Source organism: Anomalospiza imberbis, chromosome 2, assembly GCF_031753505.1.
Source record: "Anomalospiza imberbis isolate Cuckoo-Finch-1a 21T00152 chromosome 2, ASM3175350v1, whole genome shotgun sequence".
Taxonomy (NCBI): domain Eukaryota; kingdom Metazoa; phylum Chordata; class Aves; order Passeriformes; family Viduidae; genus Anomalospiza; species Anomalospiza imberbis.
Genome location: NC_089682.1, coordinates 20,333,110 through 20,348,182, shown reverse-complemented (window position 1 = coordinate 20,348,182; position 15,073 = coordinate 20,333,110). Strand labels below are relative to the sequence as shown.

Genomic DNA, 15,073 nt, shown 5'->3' with positions numbered 1-15,073 from the left:
AGTAATTTAGTTTTACTCTTTTAATTGTCCTCCATTTTTTAAAAATACTCATGGAAAGAAAATAATTTTTTAAAAAATGTAATGTTTTTTGGACATTGCAAGACAAGGCAAAATGCCGACAAACCAGGACATCTTGCTGGTGGCGCTTATTAGCCCAGCGTGTTCTAGCAGTCCAATTTTCCTATACATCTTCCCCTGGGCTTGACTTTGCTGTACTGTCTGACAATATAGAAACTCCACAGCACCTTCATTCCCTCTCCAGTCACTTCTGAAACAGCAGTTTATCTCATCATTAGTAATTTTTTCATTGCTGCAAGAATCTATTTTTTGACTGTTTATGATTCTGTAAAGCACTTTCAAGTGGTGTTTCAATGAAGGCAGTTTAATAGCTTGTTTCTTATATATTGTTTCCAGTATGGTTTCTAAAGTACATTCTTTACAATATCGGTGGGTTTCAGTTTTAGATGTACAAATCAATAGTACTGTCAGTAATACTGTCATCTCTTCCCTCAGGGCCTACATAATATTAGATTATATCATATTATAGTTGTAAGGAAAAAAAGAGATCTATCTATGTGTTTATGCCACTAGTAAACTTATTACAGTAGTAAACTACCAATATTCCCTGGCAGGAAATTACAACTTTAAGAGAAAATTACTGAGTCTTCAATTCTTTTTGAGTTAATGTATGCACAGAAATGTCAGCAATCCCAACTGTATTTGTTAACTATATTCACTAAATCATTGGGTTCATTTGTCTAAAGTAAAAGGAACAAACATCATCAGAGACATGCCAAGTTTCTGTGTTGCTGTCATTGCTGTTTCCACTGGGAATTACATTCATCTGTACAGATGTGTGGATAGGAAACATTGGTTGTGTGTCAAACACGACTAGGTGGTGAGGAAATTCCTCAGCTAAACACTGGAATAGATTACCTAAGGAGATCTATGGATTTTAAAATAAAGTTTTGTCAAAAAATAGTTTAGGCAAATAGTGCCAGGAAGACAGAAGGTATGAGTGAGCCCACCTCAGGACAGAGGGCTTATCTAGATGGGACTCTTGGCATTCTTTCCCAGTCTCTCAATAGTCACATGATCCAGATTTGATGTGGATATATGGTAAAATATAATCTATGTTCAAACACTAGTCTATATTAAAACTCTATAGAGTCTTTTCCTTCTCTATAGAAAAGGGAAAAAAATTTTACAGAATCATGGAATCATTTAGGTTGGAAGAGACCTCTGAGATAGTCGAGTCCAACCTTTGGTCATCACTTTGTCAACTAGACCATGGCACTGAATGCTATGTCCAGCTGTTCCCTGAACACCTCCAAGTATGGTGACTCCACCATCTCCCTGAGCAGCCCATTCCTGTTGTAGTTTGGGTTGGTTTAGTTGGGGATTTTAATAAATCTTAGTTAGGTTGGTTCTCTGTACCCCTATTTTCCCTCACAATGGTTTGCTCCAAGCTGTCTACCATGGGAGCTCTTACATGTCAATCTTGTAGCCACTCCCCAATTCTTCTTGAAAGTTCTGTGTCAATCACCTCACCTTTGCAATGCTATTTTTCCCAGAACGCTGTACCCACCTCTGTTATGTTCCCATAGGTTGTTATGTTCTGTGTCACTCCCCTGTTGTCTGTCCCTTTTCGGCAAGGGGATTTTCCACCCCTGTCCGCCCGTCCCCTATTTAACCCAATGCTTTCTTTGTCCCGGTGCCATTTTTGCCTTGCACTGGGCTGGGAACGCCGCTCCGACCACTGCTGCGACCACGCGGGAAATAAAAGTTCTCTGGTTCGCCGGCAAAGTGAGCCTCTCTCGTCCCTTCGTTTCCTCTCAGCGTGAAGCTACCAAAGCTGCGAACCCACGCCGGGACACTCCGCAACCCTGGAGTGCCCGTCCACGCGGCAGCTACGGTCTCTGCAAGGGCAGCTCTAGCCAGGCTTTCCAGCTGCTTGAGGCCATAGTGGGAAAAAGCCGCACATTCCAATGCCTGTCAACCCTTTCAGTGAAGAATTTCCTCCTGATGTCCACCCCGAACCTCCCCTGGCACAGCTTGAGGCCGTTTCCTCTTGTCCTGTTACTGGTTGCCTGTGAGACCCAGCTGGTTACATTGTCTTTTAAGGGAGTTACAGAGAGTGATTAGGTCACCCATGAGCCTCATTTCTCTAGGCTAATCTTAGTTCATAACAAAGGAGAGGCAAAACTTCCATTTATTTCAATGCATTGACCTGTTTGACCTTGATCCACCAGGGCAGTGTGATTCATTAAAATTAGTGAATGTTTGTATTCATTACAATTTCGATATTGGAGGAAAGCAGAGCCCCTGTGCTTTTCCTTCACCAGCAAGGTGGCAAAGTTTCTTTCTGTATATTTCCATGACACATTTGTTTCAGATTTGAGAAGCTAAGTTCCCTTTCAGTAGGTCTGTTTGTTACCATGTCAGTTGTGCTTATATAGGCACTTTTAGAGGTTGTCTGTAAAATCAGGCAGCTGAAATGGTTTTGGTTTAAAACTCAAAAATGCAAAATTATTTTGGAAGGCTATTTTTAACCTAGATTGCTTTAGAGACCAACTCAATAGCCTGGCCCCACACTTATTTGTAGCAGCACAACTGAGGACAGGCAGGAAGCTATCATGCAGGACTGAGTGGCCAGGGCTGTGAGGTAGGGAGATAAGGGGCAAAAACCTCCTAAGCAAATTTCACTAGAGAATAGATCATATCATGAAGCTCTGTCTCCAGCTTCAGCGCAAACTGGGACCTGCTCCCTCCCCAGTGGCAGCACCGCTCGCCTTGTGGGCTCCACCCTGTCTAGGAATGTCTCCACACTGGCCTCAGTCTACACATAAACGAGTCTTGCTTTATTTTTTCTGAGTTGACAATAAACAAGTACCTTGTGATTCACTCACATGTCTGAATTCACTGCTGGGGGAATAATCTGAATACCAAGACCCCCTTTGAGTTCTGCTGGGTGATAATGATGAGGCCCCCATCTTTGACCTCCATAACATACTCCTTGGCATTAATCCACCGCAGGATGCATTTTCTTAATCTTACTTAATGTACCGTCTACCTCACTTGTCCAATCATGGCCACAGACCAAAAAATATATGGATATACTTTCAATATTCCTGTAGGATGGATGATCAAATAGAGAATGGAGCTGAACAGTGCCTAACATAAGCAGCCCCAAGCACAAAGCCTGCTGAGTTTTTCCCCCCAGATGAATGTGCAATTCAGGACAACTGTCATTTGTGTTCAGGCAAAGGAAGCAGGATGAACTGGAGACACTGTAGTGCAGAGTAGGTCATCAAATTAGTCAGGTAAACAAAATTTTTATTTCAGTCAGCAGTTCTACAGTGAAGACAGACTCAGTTGCAGATTTAGCTGATTGAAAACAATGTTAGGCTCAGAAAGAAATGTTTTTGTTGTCACATGGCTTATGGTATATTATAGTGATGAGAAGGAGGGTGTTTTCATGGATATTTTTAGACCTTTGACCATTTTCCTCTTAGAATGGAAAAACTGAAATATCACAGCCAATTTCCTCCTCTTTGGGCCATGAAACAGTTTAGGACAAAGAGATTTTGCTTTAAAAAATGTCAGTCTGGCTGGCATAGTGTTAATGGCAAATTGTTTTCTTAAAATAGGAAACCAATGTACATTAAATTAAGGGTTCCCAGAAGAGACGTTCTCTGTGAAAAATATACCTTTTTCAAAACTGAACTGGGATTCCTTTCATTCTTGCCAGCATCTGTATTGTCAAATCCAGTATCAGCTCATAAAAACCATATTTTTCAACTGACCTATTTCCCGTTCTACTGCTCAGATAATTTACTGTTTCCCTTGCTTGAGAGGGTTCAATAATTAGCCGGGTGCTTTGGAGTGTGCTAACTCTTAATTACTGTGTCAAAATCACCTGCATGCCAAACAAGAAAATATAAGTGAATCTCATCTCAGAATTATAAACCAAATAAATACTGGCTTAAAACTGCGAATGAAGTACAGCACGCAGTGTTAATATCCAGTTCACAGAATGTCACATCACTGCCTTCCTCTTGGATTATATGCAGGAAAGACCAAGTATGAGGTTAATTCCCAGGATGCTATTTTGAAGAAGCACATACATTCTGACTGCCCAAGGTTACTTCATGTGCAGGCTGATTTTCAGCAGCTGAATATGTGGCCCCATTATAATACAAATAGGGAAAGATAAAAAATCAGAGTGGGTGAGATAGCATGTGAGAAACAGAACGAGAGGCATTCATGGTACCCACAACTACATAAGTGCATTGCAACTGCCAAATGACTGAAATTGAAGGGGAGGGGGGGAATCCCTTGAACACCAGGAGTGCTTAAAAAACCCTGAAGAATACAGAACTAGAAATTAAACAATCAGTGGTTGGGGAAGAGATTTGAAATATTGGTGTTATTGCTGAACAGTTTGAAGGTAGGGAATAAAACTTGTCAATATCTATCTCCATAAGAACTACATAATACCCAGTAGCTATGCCTGGCAAAAAAAAGGTCTTGGGGGAATTTGAAATCACTTAAAGGCACATCCCTCGTTATTTATCGATATAATACTGTGGCCATCCACTAACTTGACTTTTGAAAGTCCTACTGAAAAGCTTCATCGGTCTGCATGCAACTTTGAGAATAACTGATTTCAGTGGACCTCACATCCGAGCTTTAGTATTCCAAATATGTGTAAGACCTGACACATAATTTTTTCTTATGACAGTTACCCATTTGTAAAATAAAGATAGTAGCAACTCACAAAAAGGTACAATAATGAATACATTTAAGTGTAATGATTAGTGTGATGGAAGCCACAGAAAGTATTACAATAGATGTGCTGAACCACTGGTTTGTGTTCATACTCTGAAGCCAGACTCAGGGATGCAGGGGTTCCCTGGGTGTGTGATGCTGCCTTGCTGTTACAAACCGAGCAGAGACAGAAGGGGAATGCTGTCATGCAAGGCAAAGGGAGAAAAACTGGGACAACATGGGAAAAGAAGGAAGAAAGAGAGGGAATGAAAGGGAAAAAGAGGCAGATTGTAGGATGCTATAAAAATAAAAAAAATATTAGTGTTGATTGACATCATGATAATAAATATTTGACTAACAAGTGATTTTGTCAAATCTGGAAAAAAGGATAAACAAAAAAGAAGGAATCATGTTTCAAAGAGAAGCCAAAATGAACAACAAAAATGTCACATGAAAAGGGAGGTAGATGATACAGAAGGCAACACTGCAAAACAGCAGAGTGGCCCACCATGCCCACATCTAACCACAGCAGCTTTGGCAGAGTGTTCCTTGAGGGAAATTACTTAGATGGGAACCACATCCTCTGCAGCACTGTGGACATTAGGGACTCCACTGACGGAGTGCCAGCAGCAACCATGTATGCTGAACTCCACTCTGCTGCCCAGGCCAGGAAGTAAAATAATTTGCTGTACTTCCCTCTACCCCACCATATATCCATCCTGGATGTGCTTGCCTATGCCATGCCTGTGGCAGTTGTCAGAGGTGTCTGCACCATGCCCTGTTTGGTACCACCCTCAGCTGGTCTGCATGAGGTAAGCTGGGCTGGATGCTGGGTGTCACCTCTCATGCAGCGCCGAGCACGGCTTACCAGAGACACCTCTGTCATCTCCTCCAGCATTGCTCAGGTGGGAACTGGGAAAGTTGAATGGCCACTGCAGAGTCTCCAGGGACTTTTCAACAAAGGTCTACCACAGAGTTAAGATCAGTGAAGATTTTACCCCCTGGAAACCGTGGTTGTTCAGAAGATTTCACTGGCTGCTACAATTCTGGGAACACTAGGAATGACCTACAAGCTTTCTTCTAAGAAATAGTTATAAGGCCTGTGCTCAAAATCCACTTATCAGCTTTTTCCTAGCTGGGGGGATGTGGAAAATTATCACTGGCCTATGTGTGTTAATTCCTGAGAGCTACAGTTTCTGGTCTGCAGCATAAGCTGCGGTGTCTCATTTCCCCCTCTGCCCACGCCAGCCTGGGGCGCAGGAAGCCACTGCTGCCGCTCCTACCGGCATCCCTTGTCCTGCCACTCACAGTGGGACCTTTCCTTTTAACATAAACATGCCATTGTGCTGGATGCCAAGGCTCCTTCTGATAAAACAGGCCTCAGATGCCTGTGAGAAATGTGAGGCAGGGCTACAGCATAAACATAGCAAACCAGTGACTTCATCTGCCCAAGGAGCTCTCTGGGTTCCACTGTGACTCTTCAGTGACATTCATCCATTGCTGTTGTTTCATTCAAGGGAATGGAAATACACTATGTGACTAATTATTTTCAGCTGAAGAATTATTTTTTATTAGCTAACTTTGAAACTGCTGTGTTTCATATGGGTACCTGAGTTCAGTGTTGCTGACGAATGTTATTTCTGAAGTGACCTTTGGCATAGGTTGGACTTTTGTTTTTCAGTGATATCTAAATTCAGTGTTTATTTAATTGGGTTTTGCCCGGTACAATACAATGCTGCATCGATGATTCCTTTACCAAAAAGGCACCTAAATGATGCTTTTTAAATAACATTGTTTTAGAACTAAACCACACTATTTAGCACAGAGATCATGGCCTGCATTACAGATGGTTAAGTATAGATTTAAATATTTTAACATATGCTAGGAATACAATGGTACTGTGGAAGTCACTATACTTTTTAATGTAAGGGTTTCAAACTAACTGGTATGATATCCCTCCAGCAGGAATGCACTGAGCATGTGCCAGTTCATCCTATCTTTCCGTGAGCCCACACCATGAAAGCATATCCCATGAGCCTATCAATGGGATTAGTCACAAGAGCCTTAATAATTTATCTTCTTTCTACTATTTCTCAGAAATGTTTGTATCCACCAGAACATCTCTCTATAAATAGCTACATTTCCAGTGATAACCCACAAATTCTGAGACTTATATTTTGCAGCTGTAAATAGTGAACATTGCTTGGTGTGCTAATAGCCCAGAATTCCCAAATTATCCCAGTAATGTTCAAAATCAATACTGACATTCACAAAAATTGGTGGCATCTTCAGTGCTTCCAGGGCCCTTCTAGCTGTCATGCTCAGCCCAGGCCTCAGAACCTGCTGTCACGTGCTGCTCTTTCTTTTGAAATACTGATTATCAGTCCACTTGAAGAATGAATTAACACTACCCATATGCTATGTCAGGAGGAGTTTGGTCCATAAATCTCACAAGCTTTGATGTGAACATTTAAGCAACTGTCTCATAAAGATCATTACTAATGGTCAGAAAAAGTTGCTTCTGAAAAAAAGCATTTCTTGCTTTTCAGAGGACCAGAAGTGCTTCAGAAAATCTGTTCTGTAGCTGAAACTTTGTATTTGTGGCAGCAAATACAAAGTACTCTGGAGTAGACATAAACAAAAATAACCTGAGTTTGAAAAGACAATTCAGGCTTTTAGCCTGAAAAGTGAATCTTACAGGAATCTGATTATGGAAGTCAGAGGGAATTTACAAAAGTACTCAGCACCTTGCAGGATTGCTTTTTAATTTTAGTCTAAAAAGGCTGAGCGCTGATGTGCAAAACTGCCTAAGGATATACGTGAAAACTTCTTGGTTTAAACTAAACAAAAAACTAGGCACTTTGAAGAAAACTATCAGAAGTCCATATCACCTGAATTTTCCATTATTTTATTTGTAAATCATGTTTCTAGAAAATCTGACAAGGAACTCCAATTCTTTTAAAATTATCCTTATTTTAATGTCCACTCTGATACCCCAAGAGATATAAGACATTTTGTTGTTTAAATAACCAGTGCAATCTGGAGATCACACTAGCATATCAGCAGGGAAGGACAAGCCACTAGAGGCATAGTAGAAGAGCAATACTGGACAGAGGAATAATAAAAAAAAAGTCATGAGGGGTAAAGAAGAAGAAACTTGAGTGAGTCACTGAGGACAAAATGGGGAGAGAGTAATTTAGAAGGAAGACAAAAAGAGTAAGTAACACAGAGAGAGAAGGTGGCTGGCCTGTAATTTCATGGCTGACAGAGCACCTAGCGCTCCAGCCTGGAGAGCATAGGGCAGGTACATCTGACAGTGAAGAATGCAAGCAACTGCAGATTTATATAACATGTACAAAACATATTTTTTAGTACACAGGAGCTTTGGCAGTTCCTGTCCTCTTATTAGAATTCATCTGCCTAAGCCTTTCTCAGGAGTTAACTTTTGGAATTACAGGGATTTGTAAACTGATGGCAAAGATCTTATTTTAGATGACCAGCATCATCATCCTGAGAAAGTATATCCACGTACTCCCAACTAATAGCTTTCTCTGGCCATTCACTGCTGATGAATTATGCTGCAATAGGAAGATTTAGCCCCAAATCCAGTTTAATCCTTTGTTTACATAAAGTCTTAGAAATCATGCTCAGTTGCTGGAAAGCCAGCAGAGGAAGTCCACATTAACAAATGCTCTCTCTGATTAATTCAGTGCTAACACAAATAGCAAAAAGTCCCAATGAGAAAGAGCTCCTTGTCTTTTAAAGCAAGAATAATTTACAGTACAGTGGACAGACCAGATAGGAGGAGTTTCTGCTTTCAAGCTTTTACTAATCACAAACTTTTTTGTATCAGTCCACTATGGCAGATTGGTATTGGTGACCAAAGTCTGGTTTAGGAACCACAAAAATGCTGTTACCCAGCTCCTGTGGTAAGTGATTAATCTCTGTGCAATGCTAGACACACAACTGTTGGGAGATGCATTCATGTCTGTAGCACTCAGAAAATTGTTTGCATTGCTCAGACAACACCTGGAAGGCTGAACCATGGATCAGTGATTTAATTACCATTAAAAGTAAGCAAGTAGCTACAGATACCAGCTTGGTTTTAGGACACACTGCCTTTTTGCAAAATCATCACTGGGAAAAAAATTATCAACTGACATCACAAAATGAAACCAATTAACATTAGTTGGGAAACTGAGTCTTGTCCTGTAATAGATAAACATAGAAATTAAATATTAACTCTATTAACCTTAGTTCAGCCTTCTTGGAGCAACAATCTGGCCATGAGATTATAAAAAAAAGACCTTAGCATGTTGTTTGTGATTTCTGTGCTAGACATTTGAATTGTAAAACTTAAAGGAAATTATTTTGACTGAGAAATTTTCTACTCACATGAAAGGCATGAAAGAAAATATTTTTCTTGCAATTTAAGCAAAATTGTTTAAAAAGGAAGATACCTCTTAAAATAATTTGGTCAATTGTTTTAGACCACAGATGCAATTGCAGGACTTAACACTTGCAATGACCATCCATGATAGATTTCCTTAAGGGAAATCATCATAAAATAGTTTGGCTTGGAAGGGATCTTTAAAGCTTGTCTAGTCCAACCCCCCTGCAAGGAGCAGGGACATCTTCAATGAGATCAGGTTGCTCACAGACCCATCCAACCTGCTCTTGAATGTTTCCAAGGATGGGCATCCACCACCTCTCTAGGCAACCAACTACTGTGTTTCACTACCCTCAATGTAAAAATTTTCTTCCTTATCTCTAATCTAAATTGATCTTCCTTTAGTTTAAAACCGTTACCCCTTGTCCTGTCACAACAGGCCCTACTAAATCTACCTCCTAAATTCTCAATGTTGATGAAGTTAAATTTTCCAGTTAAATATCTTGATTAAAACCTTAGGATAGTAATTTGAGGATTTTTGTAGAGATTCAGCCCACTGGAGTAAAGCAAGCAATAATATGCCACTGCTACAAGGTTCTGAACTTATTCCTTTGGCTTTCCTGCTGGAGGCCTGGCCTGGGCTGAGGAATGAGATGAGGTCAATTTCAGACTAAAATCTGGATGCTCACACATTGGACTCAAAGACCTTGGAAAACATATCTTTTCCAACACTATTAATTGAATGATTCTACGCTAACATTCTCTATTATGTGAATTTTAGAAGCCCAGAAACATTTTATAGCTTTTTTTCCCCAGCACAGTATGAGAATTAAATTCAGTATTTTTCTTCAATCAGATATTAAAATAAAACTTACCTGCAGACCCCATGGAAAGAGCAAAATACCACACAGGGTTAAACGTCTGTAAACTCTGGGGACACCCTGTTCCTCTGATCCTTCTGTTTTTAAAGAAATGTGCTCTCCTGATAGAAAATAGTGATTAACACCCTCACAGGCATTTTTAATGGCTGTCACTGCATGTTGTGAGGGGCTGAATCCATTAAAGCTTTGCAGGATACAACACAGACTTCAGGTCACCCCAGAACTCAGGCTTTCCTTTCTGTAAATTCATATTGATGCCAAGCATTCGGTTTGCAGTGAATGTTTAGTTTTTCTTCATGGCCAGCATTGCACCCAACAAAGATGCGACAACAGCTGATCACCTTCAATTAGCAATTTCCTGTCCATCATTTTATCTTGCCTAATTGGAACTGCTTTCCAGGTATTAGGGTGGTGTTTGTATATAGTATTAATGCTTCCTATAGAATGGAAACTGTTGTATACTGAGGTCACTACTTTCAGCTCGTTGGTGGATGTTTCATGGTTCAGACTCTGGAAAGCCCCACATTATTTCAAAGAAATTTTCTAAAAGTTTTTCTCATTTGTTCTATAATCCTCCTGTCTCTACAGAAGTTATTGCCCACCAAGACTGCTCTATGATAGCTGCTGCCATGGAGACAGCAAGGATACAGCTGGACCACTTTGCTCTGTGGGCTATCTCCAGCAGAGAGTTTCAAAATTATCTTATTTTACCTGGTAGGTGGAATCCTAACTACCTTTCCTATCAACTGTTTCAATGCCAGTAATCTTGAGTTCCATTAGTATTTAAAAATCAAGGCATTTCTTCTTCTTTTGAATTCAAATACTCCTCCAGCCCAGGGGAAGGGTTCCTTCTCCGGCAGCTGGGGATGCTGTTTCTACCTCCTAATGTCCCACAGTTTGGAAAGCAAAACTTGGTGCATAAATTTTGCAGCCATATCAAATATTTGCAGGTTTTTTAGGTTAGCTGTGATTTCCATGGCTTAACTCATGTATATGTCCACTGTATACACCACAACTTTGTTTACACCTTTCAGAATGTATGAGGGGGGAAAAAAAAAATTAACCTTTGTCTGTCTGGGATTGCCCTGACAGACAAAGTGTGTGGTTTGTGCACTGCTAGTAAGATTCTGCAGTTTCTTTGGGGCTGCCCCGATGGCATGGGGAAGGGGGCTGCAGAAGAGCGTACAAGGAACCCGACGAGAGACAGGCTCACGGGGCACCTGTGGGGCCTGCAGTGAGAAAACAAAGCTTTTCTGCGAATAGCTTCACACCATGGGTAAGGCTAGTAATCGGGATGTTCAGCCCAGGAAAAAAGCAGCTATCTCTGCGAGAAAAGCCTGTGGAAAGGGAGCAGTGTGAAAGCCGGGGGCTCCGGTGGTCTGCAGCACCCGCAGCGTCAGCCGGCTGCTGTCTCGGGCCGAGCGCCGTGATTCGCTTAGCGGCTGTGGCGCTGCGACGCCGCAGAGCGCTCTGGCGGAGGTACAGGGCCTCTCCCCCGCTCCTCCCCACAGAGAGGCACCGGGAGCTGCGGGGCCGCGGCCCCGGCACAGCGGCCCCGGCACAGCGGCTCCTACACAGCCGGCCCCGGCACAGCGGCCCCGGCACAGCGGCCCCGGCACAGCCGGCCCCGGCACAGCGGCCCCGGCACAGCGGCTCCTACACAGCCGGCCCCGGCACAGCCGGCCCCGGCACAGCGGCCCCGGCACAGCCGGCCCCGGCACAGCCGGCCCCGGCACAGCGGCCCCGGCACAGCCGGCCCCGGCACAGCCGGCCCCGGCACAGCGGCCCCGGCACAGCCGGCCCCGGCACAGCGGCCCCGGCACAGCGGCTCCGGCACAGCCGGCCCCGGCACAGCGGCTCCGGCACAGCGGCCCCGGCGGGCGCGGGGACAGCGCTGCTGCCGGCGGCCGGCAGAGGGCGCGCGGGGGCAGCGCCGCCTCGCCCCGCCGCGCCCGGCGGAGCCCGCGGCCGTGTGCGTGCGCGCCGCGCCCTGAGGGAGCAGCGGGCAGGGCGAAGGAAAGTCCCCGCCGTGGGCAAAGGAACGCCCGTATCCACGGCCGTGTGTGCCCCGCTCAGGCCCCACGGAGCAGTACGGCCCCTGTGGGATGGAAAAAACCTTTCCTCGGGCCAGCTGGGAGTGCCGGAGGGAGGCTGGCCAGGCAGGCACACGGCCCTCGGGCAGCGGGAGGCAGAGCTGCGCCTGCAGAGAGGGTGCGAGCTGCCTCCTGCACAGGGTCCGAGCTCCAGCCGCTGTGCTTGAGGGCCTGCCGCTCGCCGCTGCCCACAAAGACGCGGGGAGACCAGAGACCCTCCGGACAGAGGTTTTAAAGTGATTTATTTTCACCACACCCCCACAAACCCATGAGGAGACCAGGCCGGGCAGCACGTGAGGGTGCATCACCTGAGGTGTCCAGGAGGAGGCTTTCGGAAATCATACAATGGGTTTGGGTTGGAAGGGACCTTGAAGATTCTCTAGTTCAATCACCCTGCCGCAGACAGAAACACCTTTCACTAGACCAGGTTCCTTGGAGCACCATCCAACCTGGCCTTGAACACTGGCAGGAATAGGGAATCCTCAGCTCTTCTGGGCAGTGCCTCACCAGCCTCACAGTAAAGAATTTCCTCCTAATATCTAACCTAAACCTACTTTCAGTCTGAAGCCATTCCGCCTTGTTCTGTCACTACACGATCTTGTAAATTGACTCTCCATCTTTCTTGTGGGCTTCCTTCAGAAGAGGCTCCTGGAAGATCCCTTCTCTTCTACAGAGTGAGCAACCCCAGTTCCTTCAGGCTTTCCTTGTAGGAGGAAAATCTCTGTAATCAGGTCGGTGGTCCTTCTCTGGACTTGCCCTAACAGGTCAATATCCTTCCTGTGCTGGGGACCCCAGACCTGGATTCATTTCTCGTAAGACATGACCAAGGTGCTGGAAAACTGGCTTTACTGCCTATATCCCTTCAGCCCTTTTACTCAAAGTTACAATAATTTAAATAATACCCTATTTGTTGATTTTTTTTTCTGACATATTTTGTCCTATTCCACTCACTTTGAAGTTCTAGCACTTCTAGAAAGTCAATTTCAGAAATTCGTCTGACTTCATTTATACCAGGCTGAGACTATGCAGGATTTGAACCATGTAGTACTGACATGCTGCACAAGCTGGAGGCCTCCTAGGGTGCTTGCTCTGTTCCCGCACTGCTATTTAAAAGGATGTTAGTGTCACTCGAAAAACCAATGTTCCCTTATTTCATGAGATGGTATTGCTATGTGTGTATCACAGGGCAGAATTACACATAACACTTCAGGCTTCTACTCTGTTACACTGAGAATGAAGCTTAGAGGCGTGGGCCTAACACAGGAACAGCACTGTACCCTAATGCAGGTTTAGTTCTTGTGAAAACTGCATTTGAGTCTGGCAACATGATAGACCACTGTCTGCTGCTGCCTGAGCTGGGACAGCGACTGGCATGATAATGTATTGATGTAGCTATGAAGGATATGCTTGTTTACTTATTTTACTATTTTTTAATGACTAAATGATACTACTGTAGCAAAATACTTATGATTATTGTGAAAGACTTTTTTCTTTTTCAGTTTTTATGGCAGACACTCTTTGTCTTCTGAATACCTCATTTCCCTAATGCCAGAGAGGTTTTTCTCCTTTCTCTCTTTAATTTTCCTGGTGTTTGACATTGTTTGGTAATTTCCCTTCAACAGCCCTCTCACACCTCCAACAGTTCAGGAGATCAGATATTACAAAAACTGTGTCCTGAGAAACAGTGTGTATCACATGCCCATCTCTTGTGAATGTTGCAGCTTGTTCACACTTTAATCTGTCTGATGAAGTTAATTTGGAGGAGGGCCTGGACAGGCAGTGATGATATGTTTGGATTCAGTTTCAACACAAACTATCGAATGACATCTTTTATGCCAGTAAAAGGAAACCAACCTGAGCAGCCTTCTGGTAAAGATTTCCTTCCTTTGGAGAATTTATAGAAAGGAAACAAAATAAACCTAGCCTTTTATTTAAAAATAACTTGTGGTTCTCTCAGAGACACAACTAAAAACAGCCTTGACCAGGTAGGAAACACCTGATTTTTAATATCCTCTCTAATTTTAAATCTATCATTAAAGTATGTGGCTAGCAGTGTATAAAATTCACTTTAAGCTCTACAATAAACATTCAGAAGGATTTATATAATTAGATATTACAGAACTAAGATAACACAATGGTGCAAAAATCTCACAGCTATCAAAGACAGCTAATAAGTTGCCTTTTGCTCTGCCATTTAAACACATACTATTTGAGCTGGTGTCATTCCACACTGATTTAAGGAAGCTGGGAGAGGGGGCTAGCTGCACAGTACACAGTGCTCACAGTTTGGGATGGGATTTTTCAAAACATTCATGGGTAATTGATCCTCAGTTGCTTTTGACCAGAAGCTTTCCTTTTTCTTGGACTGCAAGGGAGTATTGGGCACCTAAATATGTAAGTTGCTTTCCGCTCCAGCTTTCAGGATTACATCTAAATGAAAAAATTAAAATTCAATTGGGATGGAAAAGAAAAACTCCTTAGCAGGTAACATTAACAGGTAATCCTTAGGACAGAAGGCAAAAAATAGATATGCAAAATTTATTCTGCCCTCAGAATGAATGGTGCTACATCTACTTTAAATGCCATGACAGCTCTCACTTGAATCAGCACTACCCATAAATATGCTTTCTCATAAATAAGTACAAAGCCGTAAAAAAATTGCAATCCTGTGCAGCAAGAGGGAGTGTTAGCATTTACACAGATACGTGTTGTGCCCTGACTAGTAGCATAACATTTTTTTCTGGCTGAAAATTTCCATGCTTGATTTGGGTTCCAAAAAAAATAGATGGAAATGGAAAGAAGAAACTTAAAGTAATGTGAATTCTGGGAAAAGATTTTAGATTTATACATAGGCAGATTTCAGTAAATATATGAAAGATGACAAAACACATAATATGAAAAACAGAATTAAAACAACAAACAGAACCATAAAAGAGATA

At 42.9% G+C, this 15,073-nt stretch overlaps 1 long non-coding RNA gene across 1 annotated transcript in view; it reads right to left on the bottom strand.

Annotated features, from left to right (window-relative positions):
* LOC137468396 (uncharacterized) overlaps window positions 1-10,963 on the bottom strand; it is a 31,817-nt gene extending 20,854 nt beyond the window's left edge. Inside the window, exon 1 of the long non-coding RNA XR_010995911.1 lies at window positions 10,036-10,963. This is a non-coding gene — a long non-coding RNA (uncharacterized lncRNA). The remainder of the gene's footprint in view (window positions 1-10,035) is intronic.
* Window positions 10,964-15,073: the final 4,110 nt, after the last annotated feature.